Source organism: Oryzias latipes, chromosome 11 (assembly GCF_053564925.1).
Source record: "Oryzias latipes strain Hd-rR chromosome 11, Olatipes_Hd-rR_3.1".
Classification (NCBI taxonomy): Eukaryota; Metazoa; Chordata; class Actinopteri; order Beloniformes; family Adrianichthyidae; genus Oryzias; species Oryzias latipes.
Genome location: NC_136247.1, coordinates 8,841,419 through 8,858,313, shown reverse-complemented (window position 1 = coordinate 8,858,313; position 16,895 = coordinate 8,841,419). Strand labels below are relative to the sequence as shown.

Sequence of the window (16,895 nt, the reverse complement as noted above, 5' to 3'; positions counted from 1 at the left end):
ATCAACACTTAGCTACGGCAATGAGTTGCATATCTGGGCAAAACTGCTTTTCTCTGCTTCAGAATTAGTTGGAATTACTTTAATTACATCAACAGTTAAAGGGTTAAAGTAGTCTAAATAACCCTTTTTAAAATCAATAATAATAATAATGCACCTTAAACATCCACAGTGCACCTTATGTGTAAATTATGACCTGGAACAAATTCTGGAAAATACTTAAAAGACAGTCCAAAACAAAAATACAAAATTTGTTGTGAATGTTGTGATGTGTACTGTACAGCAGCATAACACAAGTGAGTGCGTTGTTGTTTTTGTATTTTATGAACAATGTTCCGTTTCTTTCAATAAAGTTTGACTTATCCGTCGTGTTGCTCTTTCTACAAAGGTTAGTTATTGCAGAGAGAAGAACTGAGTTAGTTTAAAAAAACTTCCCATGAACCCTTTGACCCAGTGCCTTCCTCTTGGCACCTCTAGGCATTCTGGGGAGTCAAATAATTTGTATTTTTTAATGTTGCTTTTATTCTTGTATATTTTTCAAATATGACGTCATCATTTTCGATGCATATGATCGGAGGATCTTAGATTCAGTTCCCGCCTTTCTAGTCTGTGTGTTGAAGTGTCCTTGAGCAAGACACAATATGCCACGTTGCTCCTTGTGGTCATAAGTTGTCGGACGTCAGAAGTGTAGGATGTGCTGGCCCCCCAGATGTTAGCCACAATGAAACGTCGAGAGCTGGTCTGGTGTCAAACACACCTCCCCCGCACCACCCACATGTGTGTGTGCGTGTGGGAGTGTGTTTTGCTAAAGCACTTTCTCCAGTTCCATCCATTAATCACAGAGGCGGAGGTCTTAGCTCTCTAATCTGAGCGGACTCTAGCTGATCCTCTGATGCTGTGACTTACACCTCCACCCATAACACACACACACACACAGGTAAACAAAGGCATAAAAGGGGGATTTGTGTCTTTATTGGTGTGGTACATTAAACACTTTCCGCACAGAGGCTGAATCCTTTGTCATTCTAGGCTAGATTGACATAAAAGCTGCTTTCAACAAAAAGATCTGCAGCTGCTGTGATCTTCTCTAAATGGCAGTAAAGTGCCTGTAATTTCCCATCAAGCTGCAACCAGAGCTCAGCTGTGACCCCATCCCATAATATCAAATCAAAGGAAACCAAACAATATGAAATGTACTTGTTTGTTCTCCTGTACTCTTTAGTTTTGACAGTAGAGTAGTAGCTTCTGCCATGAACTAGTCAGCTGCTCCACAGAATATAAAACCTATTGACCTGTAGCCCTGCTAGCACGGTTAGCATTGTTTTCAGTTATCAAAAGGGTCGGTTTGTTTACTTTAAACTTAATTTATCAAAGATTAATCTATTATTCTAGCATTAAAGACCCAGTCCAATAAAAAACGTTTTTGGTGTTTTTAAACATGTTTTTGTAGCATTTTTCTGATAATAGAGGGAAATCGAAAACAAAGTTGCATTTCTGAGTATTTTTTTTATTAAATCATTGGGACAAAAAATGTAAACGAGCGAATTTGTGATGTAGAAAACACACTGGGCAGGCTCTGCTCCGCAACGAGAAGGGGAAGGGGGGCGGGGTTGCTCTGTGGCAAATGTCTTTCCCACAACTCAGAGTTGATTGTCTAATGAACTCCTGCCTTTCTGTAGGAAAATAGGTTGTAGAAAACGACAGACATTCAAAAGTATTTGGGGTGAAAACGGCATCATTAGAATGAAAAGAAGTCTACAGGGAACGAATGGAGCGGGGACTTTAAGTCATGCGTTGTACCTTCCCATCTCTGATATAGTAGTTTGAAAAAAGTCTGGAGTTTACGCAGGAGGTCGCCTTCAAGGCAGAAGCTCAGCCGGTCGGAATGATGGATGAACGCGGAAACAGATCGTCTGGATAGAAATGAGCGTCATGAATACAAGTTTGTGTGCAGAAATCGGATCTGTGCCGTCAGCCCGCTCACGAGGCTATGAGAAGCGCCGTGGCTGCATGAATGAAGGCTCTGTTTAGAGGCAGCTTCATAAATTGCGTTTTTGTTTTTTTACCATAGAAAAACAGTTTGATTCCAAGAATGAGTCTGACTGTTGGTGAAGCCAATGAGGAGGAGCCTAGAAGACTCCCGCTGAACTCTGGGATGGTTTGTTTTTCAGCATTCTTTTTTTCTTTGAGGTGCGGCGCACATGAATTCAGTGCAAAGCAAACTTTCCCTCATCTTGAACTTGAAAGCGGAGCCACACCTTCAGGCTCCGCCCTGCTGTTGATGCAGCTGCTCTGCGTTTGTTCTGCAAATCCTGCAGCTTCACCCCTGTTTGTCTGCGGCTCGCTGCCCCTGCCGTCGCAGATTTCTGAGCGTGCTCACCCCTACATCCTCCTCATCATCATCATCCTTATGTCTGAGGCTGCAGAGACAGGAAGCATCCCGCTCTGATGGAAGAGGAGGCGGCCTCACCTCACTCGCCTCTATTTTTAAATGCAGGGAACCTGATTGCAGATCAGTCACGCTGCAGAGGCTCACCGACGCTGCGAGCTTCACCGCAGCCACCAAACAGGCTGGTTCTTTCCTCCGGTGGATGGTTCCATCTCATGACCAGATGGTGGAAACTCCACTAAACTAGAACATCACATCTGCTGCAGAAGCACTGAAAGAAAGTTCAAATGCTGAAATTCAGCTCAGAAGAAAGAACGATTTTGATTGAATATTTGCTTTTACTTTTTCCTTTCCTGCTATTTTGATACGAACATCTGATCCTTTTTTGAAAACTTGAGTCTGAAATGTTGAGTTTAGCAGCATGACCCACGTGTGGCTCCCGTTGAAAAGAAAAACGTTCAGCATTCAAGGCTTTTTTCTGCTTTTACCCACAATCCCATCAGTCCCGGCAGCACCTACGCCTCGCCACTTCTCCACCTTTCACCTGACCTCCACCACGTACTGACATCATTTACATTCCTCTCCATCGCTGAGTTTTTAACAAAGCAGTCCATGGGACGAAACCAGCCTCCAGTGGTGATTTGAGGAACTGCAACATTTGATTTGCTCTAAATTTGGAAACAGAAGGCGGGGGCTTAGTTTTTGTCCTTTTAAAGCAGGGCCACTATAACCATCAACAATGGAAAAAATAAAATAAAAAACCAAAAAGTTGGCTCACTGTCAACCAACGATAACTTTAAGCACAATTTTAAAGAATCAAGTCTCTTTTATTTGTTTCTGCTATAAAGCTGGATCACTTTGACCAATATGAGTGAATAAAAAACAGCCCCTAGTGGTTATTTAGGGAAATTGCCTCGCTCCAGGTCGTTTTCAAATGTGCTGCATTCAGTCAATTGTTTGCCCCAATAGAAAACCTCCCAATTTAGTCCCACCCCTTAACGGTCACATGACCATGTGCACAACTTTTATGACAAAATATAAAATAAAATAAAAACTGTATAAAACTTTAGAGAGGAAAAAAATAAAAAAAGGCCCCTCCCTAGTGGTTATTTAGTAAACTGGCCTAACTGGGGATAACTTCATTTTTTAATGTGCTTCACTCTGGAAGTTTGTCCCCACGGGAAAACCTCACATTTTGGTCTTGCCCCTTGATGGTCACATGACGTGGGTACTACTTTAGCTTTAGACAACTTTTACAACAAAATAAAATTAAAACAGTGAATTGGCCGAGCTGCGGGAAATTTCTTTTTCACACGTGCTTCGTTCTGGAAGTCACCTGTCCATAAGCACGGCTTCTTGTGAACTCCTGCATGTCCAAGAGGCCCCTCCACCGAGTAAGGACGTGTGCACAACGCCCCCATTCAACTGCAAGGCCTCCTGGCCGCCTCCTTCAGCGCCTACTCACAGGGGGCTCACTGTGTGGCAGCTGGACTCTGTCCCGGACCTCTCCAGAACCTTCCTCTGAGAGGCTGCTGGCGGCAGACCCGACAGCTTTCGCTCAACAGACTGAACAGCAAACAACACAGCAGCTTTCATGCTCCCCGCTTAGAGAAACACCCCTCTCTGAAAGGGGGATGAGCCCTCCTCATCTTCACACAGAGGACACTCGTGTGTGTGTGTGTGTGTGTGTGTGTGTGTGTGTGTGTGTGTGTGTGTTTGTGTGTGTGTGGGTGTGTGTGTGTTTGTGTGTGGGTTCTCAAAGCGAACCAGACCTGCAAGACTGCTCTGCTCTTTGGCTGTCAGACCTTCAGCTTTTCCTAAAAACCAACAGATCCACGTCAGCAGGACAATCCAGCGCCACGTTTTCATGCGATTCTATATTTCTTTTAAGTGAAACGTCCGCCATCGTTTCATCCCACAGAGAAAAACCGTCAGCGGTTTTGCATGGAGATGCAACGCTGCAGCAAATTGCAAACACTTCGATCAACGGAGACTTCAGACAAGTTGAATCTGACTCCTATTGATTGTAGGAGCTCTCAGAGGAGGAGGAGGAGGAGCGTGCTGCATGCGAATGCACACTTAGGCTTTTTCTTCAGCTGAAGTGGCTTTTACGGGGAGTGGAAGGAGGAGAGGGGTGTTTAGATACACGAACTTGGCAGAAGCAGTCCAGTTTGGACCTGGGAATCTAAGGTGGGCAGTTTAAGAGCATGGCGGAGTGATTCTGATGATATGGGACACTGGATCGCAGCCTCATTTTTGTAGCGGTTTGTGTTCGTTTGTGTCGTGTGCTGGCAGACGCTCCCACCAGCAGAAGATCGCACAAAACGAGGTGTGAAGTGATTTAGACACGGAGATGAAAGGCCGGAGCATCTTCTGCTGCAACTATATCAGATTCTGCAGCTCCGGGGAGGAGAGTGTGCGCCCAAACACACACAAAACACACAAAGGCTGGACTGTAGGCCAAGTAAAACCAAACCAACAGCTCCGACAAAGTCTCACTGTGGTGAAGCTTTCCTTTTCCTCCTAACTTCTACCCCCTTCCCTCCCCTCTTATGGTTAAGGCTCCATTCATCCCTGCTGGAAGGAGATCATTCACAGCAGCCGGGGTGGGGTTGCCACGGCGCCCCCGTTTGGACCGCCCGGCCCGTCACCTGCAGATGCCAGCAGCATCAGGGGAGCAGCAGGTGTTCACGCCTCGTTTTCTGCGCCTCCCGTGCTTCAGAAACGAAGAGATTTCCCAAAGAAAACAATGGTGGAGGAGATCCAGGAGGGAGGAAGCATGTTTTTGTCTGGATCGGGTTTAAGTCGAAACAAAGGGGAGAGATGCAGCAAAGTGTGGAAACCGGGGGGGGTCCTCATGATCCGGCAGGAGGAGGTGATGCCCAGCAGACAGCTGGAGAACAGCAGGACCGCAGAAACGAGAAGCTCAGAAGATTCCTGTCTGGGGGGAAGACGTCACGCGACGGTCACTCAGGGCGAAAATCTGTATGTGGAAGATATGTGGGTGAAAGGTCGAGACAGACACTGAACCACACGGAGGTCAAAAATCCACCCAGACGGAGGGAAAAGGATCCAGCAGCTTGATCTCCAATGGAGATCTGGAGTTGGGAAGATCCTTAACAAGGCGTTTCTTCAGTATTTTCAAAACGACACCCTGAACAAGTTCAGCGAAAGAAAAGCGCTGGAAGCACCGTTTTTATCGCTGAAGATGATGGTTAATCTCATTAAGAGCCTATTTTTGCACTAAATACTGAGAATACAGACAATTCAGAGATTTTTAGACTACAGTATTCCCTCTGTTAAGTTCTAAAAATAACCTGCAATTGACGAAATCCATAGTCAGCTCTCTTTTTCTTTCTTTTTTAGTTATTTGAGATATTTTAAGGCTGGAAAACCCCTCACTACACAATTTATACACTTTTCTCAGTCAGACATGAACATCTTCACACTTTTCTCTTTCCTTTAAACTCTCAAAATTTCAAACCTAAAAAGAAGTCCAGAACTATCGAATGGAAACAAAAAGATCTTATCGCAATCCAAGTTTTATGTAACTCTGGCGAGCTGAACGCATTCTGTTTAGGAGAAACGACACAGAGGACATTGATTGACAAGGACAACAGCCAATCATGCAAAATGCACACAAAAAATTCAGCAAAATAAACACGGCTGCCCGCAGATAATGCAGGATACAAGAGATATTTTGGTCTTAAATACCAAACATAGATCATCTACTGTATTTTTCAGAGTATAAATTAGTTTCGTGCATAGTTTGACTGGGAGGGTGTAACCTATACTATACGCAACTTACATGTGATTCTTTTTTTTTAACCCTTGTGCTATCCTAGGCCCTTTAACATTAGGGGGGTTGGGTCATCTAGACCCACTAGACCGTGCTCTGAACCTTTTTTCTTCAAGGATTTGTGATCTTCACTGGTGTCCAAGGATTACATGAAATCTTTCCACCTTTATCCACCTTTGTCATGGTAGGGAGAACACGTCAATGTAAGGGTGGGGTCATCTAAGATAGCACAGGGGTTACTAGGTACCGTGCATATGTGTGTTATTTCCCCTGACACCCACTAGAGGGCACTGCAGGTGCATGTATCAGTATCTGCTGCTGACAGCAGCGCAGAAGAAGAAGTGCCGCTCAGGCTTGTTCTGAATCGTTGCACTTTTCTCCTAAAAGTGGAACTTATTCTCCACAAATTATAATTTTTTTAAGTTCTTTACTATGTTTTATTTTGGTTGCTGCAACTTTTACTTTAGAGCGACTTATAGCCCAAAACAAACAGTAAATTAAAAACTAAATACTGTTTTTAATCGACTATTTCTTTTATTTAGGAAATATCAAATGTCCAAACCCACCTATTTCTGGGTGAAAAACACCAACACCTCATTTTATTTTGCAGAAATGGTTTGAAACAGAATCTGAGTAAAAGCTCCAGAACCTTCCAGAACCTCTCCAGAACCTTCATCGTGTTCCATTCAGAGGTGCACCTGCTAATGTGTTCTTGTTCTGCTGCAGAACCATCACACTCCCACCCCCTGTTTGGCCCCTCTTTCTGAACGTGTTGAGTCTAGAAGAAAAGGGATTGGGGTTCCTCCCATGTCACATCGGTCCACAGGACATTTGTATCAACGTGTGTTCTTTTTGCCCAGCAGTTTTTCTCCTTGACCTGTTCCATAGATCCATTTTTGTCCTAAAATCTTTTTCTGACGGTTGAATGTGAACGGTTGAATGTGAACTCTGACCCCAACTGAGTGAAGTAAGGGCCCTCACCTTCTCCTGCTTCTTCCATGACCTTCGTGACTCATTCTTCTGCACTGTTCCAGGGTTGCTCCATGTGTTGATGTTGGCTCTCACCGAGGTTCCCAGATGGACAGGTTCTCATTTGTTCTGGAATTTTTGTCAGATGTCTGGAGTGTCTCATTATTTTGGAAACGGTAGCTTTACTTTTCGGTGGTTCTGCTGCAGAGCCAGAGGGAAGCGGCGATCGGGTTGTACATCAGCCACCGAACGCCGCAGGAGTTTTCTCAGTTGGAGTGTGAAACCCGACGTCTCTGCAGCGGCGCTTTCCGTCTCACAGCGAGTTCCTCATTCATCAAACGGGACAAAAAAGCCGACAGAGCAAGTCCCCCGCATCCCCGAAGGGGAGCTCAGCCCCAAACTTCAGAGTAATTCATCATCATCTGCATGTGCCTTCCTTGCTTCTGCAGCAGGAACACGCCTCTTTTTCTGGGACACGGATGCACGCGTGTACACCCTTCACCCCCCCAGGTGAAAAGCGCCTCCTCGCTGAGGACTGGTGTGTGTACGCACGCACTCGCGGAAGAAAATCCATCAGGACCTTCCCATGAACAAAAACATACAAATCCCTGTTTAACCTGAATCCCTGCAGTTATCAAAAAGCAGACCGTTGATGGATTATCTGTATCAGCCGCTCGCCTCAGCAGCCAATCACTGCGCTTCGTCCTGCTTCAAATCTGCATAAAAAGAGGCAATATTAAAAGTCTTTTCATCTTATTGGCAACTTCCACAACAGCATTTCCTGACCTAATTTTCCTCCTCATGTGTTGGGCAGCGTGGAGTCCTGAGAGGAACCCAGAACGCCGCAGACGGCCTAATTGCTGCAAAAGCTTGCTCAGAGTGTCTAAGAGGAATGATGTGCTTCTCCGCACTTTAACGACATGAACTTTTCGACGTGACGCCGCCCCGCGCGTCCTCCTGCATCTGACATTCTCCCAGCAGCTTCATTAACCGGAAACCAATCAGCTTTACAACTGAAACCAAATAAGACATCGCTGCATCTCCAAACCTCAAACATGAGCCAACTCTGGGCCCAGACTGTGGTTTATTCTGCTGAGGCACTAATGTTAAGGTTTAGCATTATAGCATTTAAGCTAGCACATTAAAACAAGCAACAATGCGTATTGACAAACCTTTCACGCTAGCATGTTTAGTATTGTTGCTTTTTTAAAACCATTTTAAAAACAATTCATTGTAGAATTTCAAAACATTGAGTGGACATTTTTTAAATATTTATTTGGATTATTTAGTATTTTGTAGTATTTTACTAGGGACCGCAAAGGGTGTCACTGCGCATGCCTTGGTTTCCACGTTGGAAAATCAACGGTGTTAAAATATGCGTTGCGGTGCTTACTGGGATACTTTATAATTTGATTGAAAAGTGGACTTAGCGGACATTTGTGAGCCAACGGCAACTTTCTCATGACTTTGGTTCAATTTCACAGCTTCGTGAAAGGTAGAAGATAAATAAGGTCCCCCAAACCACCCCCTAAACATTGAGGAAGCGTGACGAAACACGCGGAATTCATCGTTGCAGACCCGAGTCTTACATATCACATCATGACAAACAATGTAAATAAGCACTGTAAGGAGCGGTCACGGGTTCAAGCCCTTAATACGGCATAATAAACTGCAGCCAGAGGACGTGAAACATGTAATTACATTAAATGAACAATTTTTAAAAAATATTAAAACCTTTAGAAATTCTTTCACATGGTCATGTTGATGGTGATTAGAGCACAGATAGAGAAGAAGACCAAAAATTCTTGATGTGTCTATCGCTGTGATTACCAAGTTTTCCTATTGTTTTCTAGCCGCAAAACAAAGGTTATCAGCTAGACGTAAAATATTAATAACTTGCTCAATGTTATGTCTATTGGACTATTTTGTGTATTTCTGTGTTGGGAATTGGAAGCTCTATCATTTGTGATCACCAACATTTATCTCTGGACCTTAGAAATGTGTGGCTTGCACTTAAATAGACTAAGGTAGCACCTTTAGCATTATTCAGTTTTATGTAACTTTTTCTTATCGATTTACCCTTTTTTTAACTTAATAATTTGGCCTTTTTTGCATCTAATTTAGAACTTTTAGTATTCTTTGACTTAGCTTATATTTTTTGCTGTAGTCTTACTTTACTTATTTGCTAAACAGAAATGTATTTGGTCATTTTTAAATCCTTTTATCAGCAATTTTGCTTTTTTTAATTTTTTTTTTACTAATTTAGCTTTCAAAGTGGTACTGTTAGCTTTTTATTTACCACTTTCTTGTCTCTTTAATGCTGTTATCGTCATTAATACTATTAATACCATTATTATTTATTTCTTTTGATAAAATTACGTCTAAAGAGATTTAGCAGCACTCCAGAGACAGCATAGCCTGTAATCTGACTCCACAAAGGCCCAGATATAAAACACTGAATGACACCAGTGGGGGGATCGCACAAGCCGACTTTAGAAACCTAAAATACCAAGAAGAACCACTGAAGATCCCAGGAGCTCCAGAGGAGCTTGGGAGTGTTGAAGCTAAACTAGCCACGTTCTTTTAGCAGAGCTCTGAAGCCCCAAAGTCAGTCACCAGATAGCGTTTGTTCGCTGATCTTCACAGCAGCTGGACGGCATCAGGAGGATTCACGACTGACGGTTACAGCTGATGATCTTCCACAAGCATGGCTGGTATCTCAGCAGGAGGCTTGGCATCAAATGGATCCTCTTACAACTCCCAGCATGCAGCACACATCTCATGTGTCCAAGTGTTGTGCAAAAAACACTGGAACAAAAATCACCAAGGGAGCACAACAATTCCAACTAACTAGCTACTAACCATTTTTCTGATGGAGAACATATATAGAAAAAATTAAGCTCAAAATTTCGTATCTGAGTATTTCTTTATTTAAATAATTGTGAATCAGGAGTAAAAAATGTTGTTGGAAAAAGATTGTATGTGTAATTTGTATTTGTAAATAGGCAACCCAGCCTGCCTCTTTAAATCCAAATGTATCGTCACAACTGTTTAACTGCACTATGCCATCTTAATCTTATTTTATCTTTCAGTGTTGCCAAAAATGGGCTTAAATAGAGCTAAAAACAAATAAACCACAAAGCCTTTGAATCAAAGGAAATGTCAAAAAATTCAGAACAATTAAAAAATCTGAGAAAAAAAATGGTTTTGCGGCTTTATGTTAGCAATGTGTTGCATAACAGTGCAATGCCGCCACCATTCTGCGCCAGGATCAGCTAATTGACGTTGATCACATGAACGTCAGAGAGTTATGGTAGGTCAAAGGGCATGTCACTGGCAACAGGGGTTAAGGTGTAACCAAGAGACGAATAATCATCTTTGAATGAAACCAGAACCTTTGGAGAATCTTCCGAGTTTGACGTGATAGACGACTGGTATCCTGGCTGCTGAAGCCCATGTTTGTTTGGATAAATAAGAGCAGAAAAAGACAGACCCCTGTTCTACAACAAGCAAAACGCTGACTCATTGTCCAGTGGTGTCACAAAAGACACTTAGACGCCGACCTTTCGGCTTTTACCTGTGCTAGGTGTTGCAATAACATCTGGCCAATCCTCCTTGTTGTTTTCTGCTCGTAAAAACAGGATGGTGAGAACTTGTGTTGTTGTGTTACTGCTGAGTGTCAACAGCAGGTTTTCGGCTGAATAATAAAAAAAACCAAAAATCCTTAGGCAGCCAGAATAAGACGGATCAGGCTTTCCAGACACTCAGCAGTGAGTCGGAGAACGACGACGTCTTCGAGACCAGACCACAAACACTTCATGAGAAATAACAATCAGGTCACAACCGGCTCATGTTTGACCAAAAAAACAATTATTCTCAGATTTTTTCATGGCAATGGAATGTAAACTTCATTGGGTTTTGCCTGCTTTACCCATGATGCATCTGAACAAATATTTACCAATTCAAGTGGTTTATATTTTGGAGAAAAAAAACAGGGATGTGCAGGAGTTTGGAGAATGGTCTTAGATGATAAAACCCCAAATGGAAATAAACCACTAAAACTCACTGAAGGTCATTAGACAGATGTTATGGTGTTACACAACGTCACATTTGAAAAAATGTCAGGAGCTCAGTGAATTCCAGCGTGGAACTGACATGGGACGCCACCTGAGCAACACATCCAGTGGTGAAATTTCCTCGATCCTACATATTCCGGCGTCAACTGTCAGCTCGATCATAACACTCTCAATCTCCTCAACACTCCTTGTGGACTGCCTTTCCAGAAGAGTTGAAGCTGGACCCACATCATATTAAACTCTATGCTTTAGGAATGGGATGGCACTACAGTTCATATGTCAGTTGAGGCTAGTGAGCCAATACTCCTGGTTATATAGTGTATGATGATAGACGATAAGATATGATCACAACTCAGGAAAATAACTCAAATTTTCTTTGATCTAAAAAAAGAAATAAACACACAGATTTTGCTTTGATTCAAAAAGAAATTTTAAAAAAGAAAAGCAGTTCATCTTCACGGTCTCTACAGTTTTGTTCTGCTCTTTGCTGGATTGTCAGCAGGAGGCTGAGAAGGAGCCAGAACCAGAATAAAATGTGTGAAAGCAGAGGGACAGAATCAGAGCGGAGCAGACTGTTGACCAGACTCTCGTGTGAAAGATGCTTCCGAAGAGGAACCGTTTGAGATGTTCTCACACGTAGGCAAATCCATTTGCATCCCATAATCTACCACAGGTTCACCTTCACTCTAGAACAGGGGTGGGCAATTCCAGGCCTCGAGGGCCAGTGTGTCTGCATGATTTCCAGATAGTCTTGCCCTACTCATGGCTGATTACCTGGTTCAGGTGTGTCCAGCCAATCAGAACATGCCAGAGCAGGGTATGCTGGAAAACATGCAGGAATGCGGCCCTCAGTGCCCACCTCTGCTCTAGAAGGAAGCCTAAACTCTGTGTTTTGTACGGTTCCTCCGTGTTCTTTTTCCCAAACACGCTCATTGACATTCACTGTACACGTTTCTTCCTTTCTGAGACGACTCTAAAGCGGGGAAAGTAGGCCATGGGGCTGCTTCTCCTGTCTCCCCTCCTCTCTGACCGGCATGTCTCATTCTGGCCTTCCTCTGTGTCCCCAATAGCCTCCTCTTCCTCAGGATACGAATGAGTTGGATCTCCAAATCCCCCAGTCTTTTATTTAAACCCTGAAAGTAGTTCTTGCCACTTTCTGCTTCTCTTTGTTTGTCTTTCTCCTTATTCTGTGTTTCATTAGGAACATTCTGCTCCTAAAATGTTGTAATCCAACTGCTAAAAAACAGAGGAAGTTTTTTTTTCTAAGAGTTTAGATTGTTTGATTGATGAAGCACCATAAAAAAGGTCAACACAAAGGATATAACCCATTTAACCAAGCAAAAAGAAAATAAACATTGACTGTTATCGTGCAATCCATTACAAAAGTAACACACTTTGCTCTCAGATTGTTCCAGTTCAGTCAAATGAATTTAACTGTGTTTTAACCCTTCAACACCAAAATGTCACCAAGGACACCTGAACATTACACGCATTTTGACCATTTACGTGATCAACAGAATCCGCTAATTGATTGCGTAAACATATTACTGATGTAAAGTGTTGCATATCAGCACAAGGCTACTTTTCTCCAAGAGGAAGCTGATGGCGTTAAACCTGATAGTTAGCCCTCCAGTTTTCATGCAGATTTTCAGGTGATCTCCACGGATTTGATGACCGCTGCTGGTGCAACAATGTGACCCTTTCAAACTGAGCAGAACTACTGTGCGTGCGCTACTCAATGCGACAGCTGGTAGGCAGTGCATCTGGGATTTTAGCCTTTAGCTGTAACACTGAAGCCATGAAGGGGGAAGCCAAAATGTGACCTTCTCTCAAAAACACAAAGTCTGAAGGTCTAGTCTTTAAAAGGAGAGACAGTGTCAACCCATTGACTGTCGACCCCACTGGCTTATTTTCGGCTCCAGCCACATGAACGTCAATTCAGTCTGCAAAAGAACGTCAGTAAACAGAAACTGGTCCAAGTTAACGTTTTTATGGCAACCAATCTCGCCAATCAGGAGTGAGTTTATTGGAAGTCCATATCCCTAACACTGTAGGGGGGCTCGGGAGAATCTGTCAATCAAACTTTTCTGATGTTCAGCAGGAGGCCAAATACTTTTATTGAGGCATCTGATTGGTCAGTTTCTAACTTGAGTAACTTCCATGAAAAAAATATAGTATAAATAGTGGTTATTCTGACAAATAGAATGACTGAGTAACAGCTGTTTATTTCTCTCTATTTTGGCTTCTGGGAGGCCGACGGGTACTTCCTATGGGGAGGGGTCACTCAGTCCAGTTCTCATATCCTGTTAATGTGTTTACCTCCTGAACTGAGATGAAAAGTTGGTTCCAAAAGAGAAAACCCACAGCCCCTCCCACTCCACCATTCCTGCAAACAGCTCAATAACTGCACATGCAGACTAGAACCTTTTTTCATAGAACCACATAGAACGTGACGTTTCTGCAGTCTGTGCCCTGATCTGAACCCCTCTAAAAATCCCTGTCTAATAAAACAGAGGACAGTCTTCCCTTTCTACATCGCAGTTCCTCTTTTGCAGTTTCGTTCATTATTTAGGGCGAATATGCTGTTGTTGTTTATTCTTCAAACGGCGCACCCTGTTCTGTGTTCTGATTGGCTGGAGACCCTGTCAATCAATCTCCTCTATGCAGCGTCTCCTGTACAGAAACACACAGCTCTTCAGATCTACAGAAATCTTTGATCGCGATCAGATCTTTGTTTTCATCCTATAATACTGGACTTCTTTGTGAAGTTTGAGGATATAAAAAAGAATATTGTGAAAATGTTCATGTCTGTCTGAGAAAAGTGTAGAAAGTGTGTAGAGAGGAGTTCTACTGCGTTAGAACACCTGGAATCCTATTCCAGATTTCATCGATCACTGGTTATGTTAAGACCGTAACTCCCGCAATAAACGCGGGAATACTATACAGGGGAAAAGGTCATGCAGATGTATGTCCAGCTGCAGCAGGACAAAATGTCACTTTTTTTTTAATTATCACGTGCAGGACACAGCTCAGCTGCTCAGTTTTATTCGTGAGATGTGTGAGGAGCTGCAGCCCTCCAAAGTCTCAAACAGACAATGACGAGAGAAGACACTATTTATGTTTTTGAAATGTATCAGTATTATTTCTCCTGATTTTTATACTCTGAAAACCACAGAGAAGGTTATTTGGTTATTTATTTATTTCATAAATAGCATGGCTTATTTTCTTAAAAGGATCATGAATGAATGAATGAAACTTTATTCATATAGCACTTTACAAATCCCCTCAGGGTACCAAAGGGCTTCACGACAAAAGAAAGACAAAAAAGGTTTCGACACATTAGAGAAGAAAAGAAATCTGTGGGCTTCACAAGAAAAAGTTTGTGGACTCCGCTCTAGCATGTTGGAAGATTTGTTGTTTTCCATTCTTCCGGTTATTCAAACACCACATGAACGCAGCATTTCTCCAAGTTATGTATGATAAAAGAAAATGAGAGAGAAGTTGATGTTGAGCATCTGTAAAATATTGTCATTGAAGTTTTAAGAAACTAAACACAGACATTTTAAATTTATTGTGTGATTTTTAGCTAAAGCCAAATTTATTTGCTCTTGCCTTGCCTTGCCCTACCATCATTAAAAAAGGAAATTTTATAAAAAACCTCAATTATTTAGGTAAAATGCAAAGAAAAACTGACTGACTGTCTCTCCTTCAACCGACAGGTTCTTGATCATTACGGGAATTTGTGTCATAAAAAGGTGACACCCCCCCCCCCCTTCCTCTTGCCTTCTCCGCATTGGGCATTCGGGTCATTGGATGTCCAGGTCCCTCTGGGCTAATCTGCTGGCGCAGCAGATGCTAGGCCTCCTTAACCTGAAGGGACCCCGTAAGAGCCTGCACACGAGCGTGAGCCGAGACGTCCCATTAGCTGTTGAGGCCTGATGTTAGTCCGCTCAGGCTGATGGAGCTGCAAGCATTTCAAATGAAGAAACTCGGAACACGTAGAAAAATCCTCCCATCTCAACTCCACCATCCCCACCCCCTGAGAGATATTTTACAAACCACAGAGAAAAGTGCTGCCACTCTGTGTTTTCTCACATTCACACCCTCTAGAATGCGGCTCTGTCGAGTGCCACACTGAAGCCGCACCCCTCCCTGGCTCGCAATCTCCCACCCAACCCACCGGGGCGGCAGTGTGGAATAAATGAGCTCATTCATTGCTCCTTCACAACCTTTTTGGTTTAGTCGCTGGTTCTGGCGGGAAGGTTCTCATATCAGCAGACGGATGGCTCCATTCATCCACGTGAATAGTCAGGGTAACGTTTAACCATTCATGATGTTTTAAAATCTAATCTTGCAGATGTAACGACCTGTTTACCCACAATGCAACAGGGTACAGCTCCTACTCTAGGAGATAACACTTCAGGTCTGGATGGATTATTATCCGACTCAAGCATCCATAAATACCTGACCAACTGTTTCACTCATAACTACTGACAGTTGAAACACTACAAACCTATGGATGACCTTTTGTCAAAAATGATAGTTTGACAATACACAACATATAAGTTAGCATCGAACAGTCATAACTGTCGACCAATGAGCTTTTTATATCAACCAGCAGCTTGTGAAGCTTCGGACAACACACAGCAGAGTCATTTCTTTACTGTCTTTACTGTGTCGAGTCACAAACTCCACATCAACTATCAGATTGGAACTAACCTGACTCCCCATCTGTAAAATATATATATATATATATATATATATATATATATATATATATATATATATATATATATATATATATATATATATATATATATACACAGTACAGACCAAAAGTTTGGACACATTTTCTCATTCAAAGAGTTTTTTTAACACATATGGAATAATATACATAACAAAAAAGTGCGAAACAACTGAAAATATGAACCTGCAATGACATTTTTTGTTGTTTCACACTTTTTTGTTATGTATATTATTCCATATGTGTTAATTGATAGTTTTGATGACTTCAGTGTGACTACAAATTTCATAGTCATGAAAATAAAGAAAACTCTTTGAATGAGAAGATGTGTCCAAACTGTTGGTCTGTACTGTACATATATATACATATATCTACATGGTTTGTTGCTTTTCCTACATTTACTGTATGGCGCCTTTAACCCACTTTCTAAATAAATGAAACTGAATCATAGGAGGGCTTAACAGTCCAACAGACAGTTAGTTCCTTTGAACCAACATCTATCTATACATCAAACACTTGCTGTCAAAGGTAAGTTCCCCTTGCAGAACAGAACCTCATGTTTGCATGCTAACAGAATGTGGCGTCTCTCAGAGAAGCCTGACTGACGCTTCATCATTTAGCTGCTAAAGCACGTCTGATATGTGCTTTCTAATGCGTCTCATTGTTCACTTTACAATGGTTTGAAGCTTGAAAAGCCCCTGCAGGAGGGCCCACATGAGGTGAGAGCTTGTATCGTGTTGCAGTGCGCCGCTTTGTTCCAGCTGCTTTCGGACTCTGCTAAAGGTTACGTGCTGAAATTAACTGCTTGTAAGATTACATCTCTGTGGATGAAGCCGGGGGCTTGGTCCTGTGTGTCTGTTTTTTACACTCTGGGGCTTTGTCTTCACTAAAGTGGACGTGGAAACAACTGCAGGAAGGACA

At 42.5% G+C, this 16,895-nt stretch overlaps 1 protein-coding gene across 2 annotated transcripts in view; it reads right to left on the bottom strand.

Moving 5' to 3' along the window:
• Window positions 1–16,895, bottom strand: part of ext1c (exostoses (multiple) 1c) — a 48,414-nt gene that overhangs the window by 13,885 nt on the left and 17,634 nt on the right. The window lies entirely within an intron of this gene.